The sequence below is a fragment of the Hyaena hyaena genome, unplaced genomic scaffold (assembly GCF_003009895.1).
Source record: "Hyaena hyaena isolate Hyena2069 unplaced genomic scaffold, ASM300989v1 scaffold_40, whole genome shotgun sequence".
Taxonomy (NCBI): domain Eukaryota; kingdom Metazoa; phylum Chordata; class Mammalia; order Carnivora; family Hyaenidae; genus Hyaena; species Hyaena hyaena.
The window spans coordinates 2,282,161-2,294,584 of record NW_024080672.1 but is presented as its reverse complement, the minus strand read 5'-3'; the positions used below and the strand labels follow the sequence as shown (position 1 = coordinate 2,294,584).

Genomic DNA, 12,424 nt, shown 5'->3' with positions numbered 1-12,424 from the left:
TGTAGAGTTGCCCAGAGACCTTGAGCTGAAGTGACTCTGAAGTGGCATTTGTACTTAGCCCAGGGCTGTCTGAGCCGGCAAGCCTCATTGATTTGCTGCGCTGTATTGCTCTGGTTAGGGATTAATGTCAAAATTAAATAATTGAACTGATGTGTATGTATTTGCCTACCAGGAAACCAAATTTTATACTCATTTGGCTGGGTTAAGTTTCAGTAATTTGTTCGAGGTGTTCTTAGAACATGGGGTAGTGAGCACAAAACCTATTAAGGGATTTCTGTTAGAGCCCTGCACTCGCTTGCTCAATTCCTCAGTGAAAGTCTCACACACACTCCTTTATTGTTTTTAAAATCAAGTGTGTAGTCTTGGCCTTAACTGCTCAGTGAACTGGGTATCTACTGTTTTTCCACTAGATCTGTATCTAATTTCGGGTAAAGGGACCACAAAAACAAAAATTATTTCTGTTTTGGCACCTAGCACCATTATAGTTAAGGATTTGTTGGCATTTCATTAAAACGTTTTCTTAGAGAGGTTTATAACTTGGCAGATTTACTTGCCTTTGGGCTGAAACATTGCTATTTCTGTCCAAAAGTAAATGCTTTTACCAAATTTCATACAACTGAATTTGTGTTGCTATATAATGTGTGGAGAGGGAAGGGTGTTCCCTCTTTCTTTTTTTCATGTTCTCACAAGCTGTTTGATTAAACGGTAGTATTATGTGTGGCATTTATTCTTACATTTTAGTCTTAACTCAGGAAGATTTAATTTTTTTAATGTTTTGAAATGAGTTGATTTAATATGGTTAAGATAATTCATTTTCATGAGTACTTCCCTTTAAAGAATTGTACTACTATGATTTTTATGTCTTGTTACATTATTAGCTTCTATTATATAAAATTTGAAAGCATTTTGTGGCAGGGGCGGCTGGCTGGCTTAGTCGATAGAGCATGTGACTCTTGATCTTGGGGTCGGGAGTTCAAGCCCCATGTTGAGCATAGAGATTACTTAAAAAAAAAAAAAAAATTGAGGGGCTCCTGGGTGGCTCAGTCAGTTAAGCATCTGACTTCAGCTCAGGTCATGAGCTTGCAGGTCCTGGGTTCAAACTCTGCGTTGGGCTGTATGCCTGGAGAACCTGCTTTGGATCCTCTGTCTCCCTCTCTCTGCCCCTCCCCCACTTATTTTCTCTCACTGTCTCTCTTTCTCTTTCTGGAAAATAAACAAACATTTTTTAAAAAGTTTAAAAAAGCATTTCATGGCATTGACTTTTGTATAAGAGACTTGAATTACTCTGTCTTGAAAAATATTAGCTAAAATAAGCCTTTTTTTGGTCGGTTCTCATGTTGTTTAAAACGTTGGTAACTCAAATAATTAAAATTTTCTTTACCTTTGTTTGATGGACAAATCCATTTCCTTAAAAGTGACCTAAGATTCATCAATACCAGTGCACTAGAAATGGCTTAATTATGTCAGCTGTTCACATTTGCCTATAATTTTACTTATCACTTTGTATTCATTAACTATCCTTTTTGTCTCTGGAAGATACCTTTATTTTTGCCTAGGATTTTCTCCAGTTTGCACAAGTAGTTCAGAAATTTTTGGTAAATAAATTCCAAGGATTTCTTTGAAATTAGTCCCTAAGAAGAGGTACCCATAAAAACCTCTTTTTACATTCTTTGGCAGGCTTAAGACTCCCTACAACATGTCACGGACAGGAGCCCCTATATAAGGTGTTAATGAGTTCTTAGCACGTTTAGAGAAGGCGGCTGCCTCACTGCCCAAGGTAGCATAGTTGAGGCAGCTTTAATAATCTGTCTCTTAAGAAAATAGTAGAAGAATGGGTTCGAGAAGGCCAGGTCATCAGTTCACTTAGTGCTTGTGTTACTGTTATCATTTATTGTTAATAATAATTATTATTGCTAATAACAACCTAGTTTATTTCTAAGGATTTACTCTTGCAGTTTGCAGCTCCCCCATCTCTAAATCTGCAGGCTAGGTTTTAATTGCGGCGCTTTTAATTGCATTGACATTTTCAGTCAGGTAACCATTACCAGGGTTGATCCTGCCAGGCTCTGTCCTGTGGTGGGGGGACACTGTGTTCTCTTCACATGGTTATGTTGGAAAGTGCATGGATAAGGCAGGGGTCCTGTCTGAAGTAATCCTAGGGTATTTTTAATGTCCTTTAATTGCCATTCAGGATGTAAGTCAGACCAGACACAATTGAGTCTGGTCACAGTTCAGAACTGCTTTGTGGTGTTTATATAAAGGTAAAGTATATTTAGCAAATAAATCCCCTGCAGCTATTACTTATATATAATTTATTTTTTATTAACATCTGTTGATTCCTAAGCAGTGTGAAATTAGTTCCAGTATACCTGGTGTTATTATGCCTTTGTTTTGTTTCACTTAAGCATTGGGGGTAAAGTGGGAGGAGGAAATGGAATTAAGAATTTGACAGGGGCCTTGCCATTGCCATCAAATCATTATCAGACTTGCTTGTGGTTTTCTAGATGTCTCATTTTATTTTCTTTCTTAGATGTCTGATTTTCTTAAAGAAATTTGATAATGCTGGCAAATGAAAAGTATAGTAAGTTGAATTTAAATCCTTCTCTCTCAGTATTTGCTGTATGATTCTATTTTGTTTTGCGTTGCTTTGGGTTGTTCAGTTGTGAAAAATGTAAATTTAGAGGCCCATTTCATAGTAAGGACCCTTCCTTAGGGCCAGTGAAGGGATGGTAGCAGTTTTACTTACCTTCTCTTCTTGCTTGCAAGTGATTTTAACTTGACCCAAAAGTAGAGGGTTTTTGTTGTTGTTTTATATGTAGGTCAGATTACTTTTATCAATATGAGAGATGTGGACTTTTTAAGAAGAGTATTAAGAGTTTTAAGGTTTGTCCCTGACATCTTTTTTATTGAATTATTGACTGTCAGTTATGGTCATCAGAATGTTTATCCATTGTGGTCTCTGAGATGGCATCGTTTTTGGGGAAGTTTTAAAAAATGGAACATAATACGAGGCTGGGCATACAAATAGTTTTATCATTAAATGCACTTCATTTCCCTTAATTCTTATGTGTTAGGGTAAGGCTTGTTCTCAAGTGACCAACATTTTTAATGTACTGTGTACGTATATTAAACGAGTAGAAAAATAGTCTTGGCAGACACTGAAATGGTTAATTGGCTTTTCCAGCCAAGATAGGTTTGTAAAACTTTCTGAAAATTAAGAAATAGGAGGGAAAGAATTTCTCTTCTGCATTAATGCCATGTTTTATTAACCCTTTACCTATAAAGTGTATTTTTAGGCTATAAACATTTTCGTGCAGCACTTTTTCATTAGACAAGCAGCTAGAAGAAGACTAATTGATTTACTGTAATTGTCAAATATTTGCCAACATTCCAATAGTTAGAGGAATTATTTTGACATAAAATCCTAAGTAGCGATGAGATTTTTTCCTAAAAATAAATGATAAATTTGAGAAAGGAATACAAGCAACAGCATAATAATGACTTTGAGATCTGCTATCTTTAATAGCAAACTTTTAAAAACAGCATTAAGAAATACTTGATGATTTCTCATGTTCTTCAATTGGGCTTTATTTTATATTCTTATTAGTACTTGTGTAAAATCCACAGCTTTTCATGTTAAGGCATTTACATCTTAAATTTTGCACGCGGCTCTATTAGGAAATAGATGGGACAACACTGGGTATTTTACAGTTATTTGGAATAGTCCATATTTGATTCAGAAAAGTTACCTTATAGAACATTCAAGGGCTAGTGGACAAGGGCAAGAGAGAGGAGAGAGAGGGAGGCAAGGCAGGAGCACATGGGGGAATGAGAGAGAGAGATGACATGTCCTTTTCCATTTTAGCTAGGTAGTTTGGAGTAAAACCTTAAAGTTAAACTTTTTGGAATTGTTACTACCCCGAGTGGGAATATAAACTATATTGAACAAAATTTATTTAGCCTGTTAAAAAGTCCACCTAAAACTATAGTTAATTAGTTTACATTATTACATCGCTTCTAGTAGAGTCTCAAACTGGTACGGAGAAAGAGGGGCCCTATCAGGTGAGCTGACTGCTACCCATATGGGACTTGCAGATAATGATGAGTTTAAATTTCCTCTTAGAGCTAAGTGAGAATAAAACTGGAGGCAATAAATACTCTGGGCCAAAGCCATTAAATGAAAAAGCTGGGAATTCTCCAGCTCTTGACTTAAATTGTTTGTTTATCAGCTGGCGCCTAGTCTGGAGTCAAGAGCTGGAGATTTCTATCTGTGACAGAACTTTGAAACTCTTGCAGGACACTTTCGTTTCAACTTAAGGTAACTTGAGTTTATAGCTCTGGCTTTAAAGATTACTAATGATTTACTCATTTCCTTACCATTTAACCAGAGTGGACTTTTTCCCAGGAAGGGATCTGTGTTTATTTAGGGCCTTTGTCTGCGGAGGGATTAAAAGGCAGCCCACCAGCATTGTGAACTTGATGGTAATAAAAGGTCACCAAAACACACCATAAAAACATTCTTACCATGGAATTAATTATACAGTGTAATTTTACAAAGCAGCTCGGTTACTCCATCCTTGCTGTCCCTCTACCCCCGTTCTTAAACATTTCATCTCTTAAAAATTAAAGCTTTGGTGTAATTAAGGTTTTTGAAGAAATATTTTGCTGCCCTTATGGTATTTAAACATGGAAGCGATTGTCACTTCCATTTAATTCCTTATACATTTTAAAGTGTTTTAAATAAAAATCATTGTTGTTAAACTGTAGGATGAATGACTTGTTTCGAGAGGGTAGAGTAGTCTCAGGGATGGCTGGGCTTTCAACAGCTCGGTTTCTGAAAACCTAAGACTAGTTAAGGGTTTTTTTTGTGCCACCAGGTGGCATTTCATCCAAACCTGCTTGTGATAAAGGGAGGTTTTTAAAATAAATTCTTTTTTGTTCAAGAGAGGTCTTAATAGTTTTTCTAGATTTTACCTTTGAAGTTGGCATAAAAATAGCTCTGATATCAAGATTGATTAAATGGCTCCAAAGACCTGAAAAGATTTCTGAATGCTGCAAATGTTTGCTTTTAGGTGGTTAATATTGAAAGTAAAATGTTGAAACATGGGCAGAGGATTGCTTTTTTTTTTTTTTTTTTTTAAGTACAAAGAACATTTAACAGTTGGTTATTTTTGTTTTACTTTTCTAAACACTCGAGAGAGGATCCTGCCTATAAAAACCCTCACAAATGTTGCAGAAACCCCCTAGTCCGGCAAATCACCCCTTCCCCCAACACACACACTCACACCCGCCCCAGCCCTTATTAAAAAAAAAAAAAAGTGTCAGCAGGTTTCACTGTATGGGAATTTTGAAAAAGAGGGAAAGACCTCTGAAAGGTACAAGTCGGTCCTTTTCACAAGCCTAACTATGAGATTCATTAGGCAGTTCATGCTCATGTCTTAAAAGCTGCTTTTGGGAAAGTAAATTCTTGCAGTTTCCTGTACTGGTTTTGAGGGAGTCTTTATAGTCTTTTGAAATAGCTCATTTTAAGAAAGTGATAATGTAAAAGCAAGGAAAAAAAACCCTCATTATAAATTTCATAAAAGTATGATATTTAAATTCAAATATACATTGTTCTATTTTTATGAACCTGCACATATTAATAAACTGTACAGAAACACATTATTTAATACAACCTGTCCAGGTGCTATGATACGTTCTCAAAATAAATAAAGTTCAGTGTACACTCTATTGATTTCTACCCTTTTAAAAAATGTATTCACCATGGGAGATGTTTAATGCTTAGCTTTGATCATTTATCAGAAAGCTTTATGAAATTTTACTCATTTTACATTCTTGCCTCTTCTGTCGAGGCTTCTTAGAAGTGTACACAGCCTGTTTCAGAAATGTATGTTTTCAAAGTAAATGTTTGACCCCCCACCTTGATGTTCCTGCTTTTAAACACACACAGGCCCGTAACCCCTCCTTCTCTATATTTTGAATAACTTGATTGAAATGGGTGTTGTACTAAAACTAAATACATACAAACTTCGGAATTACAAAAAGAGAATTATGTTATAAAAAGTTATAAAAATTTGAAAATAGTCTAGAGAAAGGTACTCAAGACATTTGACCCTGAATATTTTACTTTTAAACTTGATACAACAGTCTGTTTCTTAGCTTTGTTGTATGCTGATATTCCTACTTACTTAACATCAAAAAGCTGTAGTGGTTTCTCTTTATAGATTGTGCCTGTGTTCTGGAATTGCCTCCTGCTGTCCATGAATTGCTTCTTGGCTTGTTTTGTTAGAATTTCTCACCAGGGTTTTTGTGAGCTATGTAGCCAGCATTAAAAAAAAAAAAAAAAAAAGAATTTGATACAGTAGGCTGGATTAGTAAAAATTATACTTACTGTTCATAATGATAACTGAGTAAACCTCTTTCATCAGTCTATCAGTTTTATGTAATGAAAGCCCATGCAAATATCATGTAATAATATGCATATATAAAACTGCCTACGATGTGTCTGTTTTTCTGTAATATGAAATGACTATTTTTTGCAGAAATTCCAGAAACCTCCTTTTTCATTAAAAAAATAATAGGAAAAAAATCCTTACTCATTTCAGGGTGTGTGTAATTTGGTAACGGAGCATTTAGATTTTGGCTTGTTTCATTTCAGTTGGAAATAGTATTGGTGTAAGTGAGTGTTGCCATGGGAACCTCCACATAGATATAAAAGGCAAGACTGTCTAAGTGGAGGAGGAGGGGCGATGTACTAAAAAACCACTGGCCTAAATGATCTATTTTATATGTGTGTTGGGGATGCAGGGGGAGCTAGTTTGAGAAGAGAAGAAAAAGCGATGCAGAAAGTAAATGCTAAGAAAGTTAAAATCATGTATTCATACTTAGGGAATCACATAGCAGAAGTGTTGTAAATTGGAAATGTGATTCTCAATGATTTGTGTCATTTGCATATGCTGGAAGTCTTTGCATACCTTATTTTTAAACTGTGTTGAAAGAACATGTTTAACTTGATTTTAGGTTAAATATTTAATGTGAAATTTGGTTGGAAGTTTAGGATTTTGGTCCCTGGGATGGCTTTAATTATAAATTTATTAAAGATAATCATCATACTTCATTCTTTTGTAGATAGCAGAAAAAAATTTTAATTCTACAATTTTGGGGGACATTTGGCTTTCAAAGGAAAGCTGGCTTTAGAGTATTTTTAATATTCTATTTCAAAATTTAAATAATTTTAAATATTACTTGAGGAAACAGTGACTTACTGTATTTGCACGAATAATGTATGGTTTTCTACAAAAAAAAAGAATGGAAACAGCAAAAGCAAGCATCAAATCCTTTCCTATCCTTTAGGAGCACATGTGTTGCTATTAATAAAGGTGATTAGAGAAGAGCCAACTTAACTGCATATAAGATAACCTTTTTGTTTTTTGTATATTTAGGTTACAAAGAACAGTGACATGGTGCCCAACATGAGTTAGCGTGGTAGAAACGCAACATCATCATTGTACCTCTAACACCATGGATTCTGGTTGTCAGATACATGTGTAAGAAAAGACAAGACACTAACCTGAGAAAAACTGTTTAAACTTACCTTTTTAGTCAGTCCAGAGAAAAAGTAAAGCTGCCAAGGTAATAAAACGTCCGGAAGTTTTTAAAATAAAAAGAGTAATTTAAATTAAAAAAGGGAGGCGGGAGCGGGAGAAGAAAGAGGGTAAAAAAGACGGGACTCTGTTCCCCCGGCCAGGCAGCATCTGATGTAAATTAACGGCAATGGAAGCGTATTGTTTCCAAGTCCGCACAAACAATGCCGGGCGTCTCTTCCAGAGCGGGGGTGTTGCAGGGGAGAAGAAGGTGTTGAGAAGTCGAGAGTGAGAGGTTGTGGAGAGTTTAGTCATCAGGGCATTCCGTGGCGTGGAAAACAACAGGGCTGAGCGTAAAGAAAGAGAAAGTATGTTTGCATGTAAAGTTAACCAAGTTTGACCTTCAAGAGGTATGAAGTAATTCATAACTGTGAGAGAATGTTGAGTTGTCCATAATCTCTTAAAGAGACAGACCTTAAACTGTAAAATGTTCAGCAACCAAGACACCCACTTTGAGGTGTGCTTTGGCATAGGGGTACCTATTCAGTTTCAGACCTGACTTCTTAAAACAAACAAACAAAAAAACATAAAAAATGTATTTCCTGGAAAAATAGATAATAAAAGCGATAAAATGTCAAGCTTCTCAACAAAATACCTTAAGAGAATTGAAAGTAGGGGCAACAACATCTGTGTTGTTTTTTCTCTTTCAGTTTCTGTCTCCCACCCTGGTCCCCCATCTTCCAACTTCCTTGGAAAAAAATGTGACCGTCTTAGAGTGGAAAGCATAAAATTGTAAATGCCTTATCAATAAATGGATTCAAAATAGCATTGCTTTAATCACCTTTAAAAAGTTTCATAATATAGAATCTTCTAGAAGAAAACAACTGATATTTATTATTAAGTACCTTTGGTGCTTCAGGCTATCATGCTGGGTAGTTTATGTACGCTAAACCATTTAATCCTTATAGCAGCCTCATGAAATGCAGATTATCCTCATTTTTCAGTGAGAACACTGAGGCTTATTTAGGAAGGGTTCACATGACAACAGGTACTTACTGTAAGAATTGGCCTGATGTAGCAAAAACAAGGCATTTTACGTAGAAGATTTTAGAGTATTGTCCTAGGACTAGTATTTTCAAGTCTAGCACTTGTTTAGTCAAGTGCTTTGATTGTTTATTTAAAAACAGAATCAGTAAAAATACTTTCTCATGCTCCATTTTGACTCCATTTCATGCTCCTTTTCAACTAAAAAAGTCCATTCAGTCCATACAGTTTTGTTTTTTGTTTTCATATGCTTGAGTCTAGTCAACCACAGAAATAAGAGACCAGAAAATGTGGAACTGGAAATAAAAACTATTAAGTTTTAAACCAAAATAACTTCCTTGGACGGTCTTTTAGAAGTTGGGTGTTAAAAAGAGCCGAAGGGTATCTTATTTAGTTATATAGAGTATGAGTACACAGCATAGTTTCACAGGTGATTTCTCTTTTAAGCTGTGTTTTAAATTTTTTATTTTCCAAAATAAATGATTTAGTCACAACTTTTTAAATACCAGAAGTTGGCCTTTATAAAATATCAATTTTCAGTGTGCATGTAGCCTTTTTTGATATATTTATAGTATTCAACATTAAGACTTGGTGTTTACTGAATTATAATGTGTTGGGAATTGATGGTTTTTATCTTCTCAATATTTTTAACCCTTCTCAATATGCACAGTTCTTCACTCATATTACTAAAGAAATCCCTGTCAACTGCTTTAGGAAAAGGCCTTTAATAGTAGCGCAGGTGTGTGTGTTTGTGTGTGTTTATGGGTGTGTGTGTGTGTGTGCATACTTTAATAGTTTTATCCCAAAGGTAACTCTGTGAAAGATACTTTCTGTGCCTAGTTCAGATTATTTTTTTAAAAAAAATGAACAAACCCATACTCATCATAGTCTAACTATACGACATAGGTTTCGTTGAAGGCTGTAAGAAGATGTGAGGTTTATGACATCTTGCTTTGCTAGTTTTTCTCTGAATTTTATACAAATCAAGTTTGCTTAAGTTGGAAATGCTCGTGCATATTTGGAAAATAAACAGAACCCTGAGAGTTTTAGATGTTTAAATGCTCTGATGTGTCTGATTTCATCCTTATAGATTTCTAGCTCCATTCGTGATTGGCAGTAGTTGGGAAAGAAGAATAAAGAAGAGGAGCTGTTTCCCTTATATTGGCGTGTTCAACAGGGAAAGACACATCACGACTTGTTACCATAGCTTGGGCACTAAATACCAGTCCTCTGGTGTTTTTGGTAGTCATATGAAGCTTTTTTCATTTCAGTTTGTTCTCTTTATTCTTAATATTCCCAGCTTGTTATATCCAAATTGTTTCTAGAAATGCTTACTAGATAGATTGTTGTGAAAGGAAAGGGTAGAAAAGGCAGAGCAGAGAATAGTGGCAAGAAATTTCTGGCAAAAAAAAAAAAAAAAAAAAACAGCTATTCTGTCGCTAGTCCTTACTGGGGTTAAGTTCCAAGGGAGTAAGGATTATTACTGGTCAGAAAATCATCCAACTGGATAGTAGTAAAAACTGGAGTTCAGCCACATTTATTTTTGTGTGTTTTTCCTCTTTTCCTGTTTTTGGTTGTATTACGAGGGACCTTTGGTGGGTCATCTGATTATGACAGGATGAAGGTCAAATTTAGTGTTCCTTAACCTCAGTGATGTTATCTTTCTAACCAAAGTGGCCGACGATAATGAGATTCTTCATCAGAAAAAAAAAAAATGAGCAATTCTTGCTCTTTATCATTGTATCAGTTTTAAATGATGATGTGGTTTTTGAAGACTGAGGTTGTGATTTTGAAAGGGTAAACTGTGATATTTTGGGAAGTTTGCTAATGTGAGCATACAGCAGTGTTTTCATGATGGGAAGGTGATATGGGAAAACTGAAGTAATGAGGGTAAAGAAAAGTGAGAACCCCAAAAGAAAAATGCCCATTTTGTTTTTGTTAAGGGAGAGAACTAGAGAATTTATAGGTACTAAAAATTATATGTGGATGTAAAGTTAAAAAAAAAATAGGGAAAGAAAGCGCTGATTTTGATGTCCATGCTGAACACCATTATTAAGTATATTTAACAGTTGAACACCAAAATAAACTCAAAATAATTCCAAAGTAAGGAGTTGCTGATTTTTATTTTAATTTGCCGTATGTGTCATGTGGATATGAGGATCACAACTGGGGAATGAGTTTTGGGAGAAGGTACTGTGGAAATGAGCTGTTTGTGGTTTCACGCTCTAACCATTTAGTATTCCCACTTATTCTCCATTGAGAATCACAGACGCGCGTCTGTGTGGATGTCGATCTTCACCTGGCACTTCTCTCTCCTGCCAAGACAAAATGCTGGCCTGTACGAAGTAGGGGGTGATTTTCCTGTTATTTCCCTCACATCCCATAGTAACTCAAGCTGAAGTTTTTTCCCCATTGATAACAAAAAGGAAGGTTGATAACTCTTTAACTTATGTCTGAATTTGAAACATTCTTGAATTTTTTAGATCCCACAATATGCACAGTTACAAAGAGAGGAGCAACAAACATCTACTTACAGTTTTTCATGCAAACCTTTTGTTTTTCATGCAAACATTTTTTTTGAAGGGAGAGAAAGACCTTTCTGAATCCACCCCCCATTTTTTGAGTCATTGGTACGTAGTTTTATTTGCATTATTTTACTTTTCCCTGCTGAATTTTAATCCTAATTTTTAAAACTTAAAAAAAAATGTAAAGGATTCAAAATAAAGTTTAGGATGTAAAATGTATCTAATTGCTTCTGGGGTTTTTTTTTGTTTCTGTTTTTTTCCTACTGAAATTCCTTCCTTTCAACTCTTCTTTAAATTGGACCCGAGGAAGGCATTAGTAAACTTTTTTTTTTTTCTGGACCCCAAACCACAGCCTTGATCGACTCTTAAGTCATCTGCTCAAATGTGAATCCATGGCTTTGATATCATGTTTGCTTTATGATGGGCTCCTTAATTATTCTTTCCCAGTAATGCTTTAAAATGAATGAATGGAATCATTTTCCTCTTCTGTTAAAGTATTCTGTATCTGATCTTGGTTTTACAAGGATGATTGCGTTGTTGTATCTCAAGTTTGAGTCGTACTTACTTTTTCTTGGTTGTGCTTCTGAGTGGGAATACTCTTTGCTTTACTTTTCAGTGTTCACTCAATACATAATTATTGAAATGAAATGGCAATAAAGCTTGTGTGGGAAAGAAGTCCCCATTTCCTGTCTTTGTTGGCACTTGTGGGTTCCTAATCTCCTAAGAGTCTCGGGATGTAGATCTGTACATCACAACTAGGGGTGGGTAGTTTTTATGGTGAGGAAGAGGGAAAAAGATAGTATTGAAGCAATTCCTGTCTAGGTCTGCAAAGTGCAGATTGCATTTCTCTTTCAGTGGTGTTAGGTTTATGGCCCTTTTTTTGGAAAGTGCCATTAAGTGTTTGGAGACCTTTATCTTTCTCTGTTTTGTTGTAGCAGATGGAGTTGTCCTCTGGTGGTTTTGCTGGGTATGATAAATGTTGTACTAAAACTGCTTGGTGGAAGTTTGATCTGGAAAGATTACTGTTGTTGTTGTTGTTGTTTTCAGTTTCCTGAAGAAAATGGAATCATAGTATTCAGACTGTTGGAGGGCAAAAAGCAGATCAACAGATCAGCAGATCAGCAATAATAATATGCACTTTTCATTGATGCTTGTGATTTTTTTCCTCTTCTTTTAAAAAGGTTTAGGAATAAAAATGAGAAATGACGATCGGTTTTGTCTGAAATAATGTAAATGGTAGAAATGATCAAACCTTTTTCCTCAGAGCATACA

At 35.4% G+C, this 12,424-nt stretch overlaps 1 protein-coding gene across 1 annotated transcript in view; it reads left to right on the top strand.

The window, feature by feature from the left end:
- The window catches only part of HIBADH (3-hydroxyisobutyrate dehydrogenase), a 105,314-nt gene that overhangs the window by 29,547 nt on the left and 63,343 nt on the right, over positions 1 to 12,424 (top strand). The gene's annotated exons all lie outside the window — the stretch shown is intronic.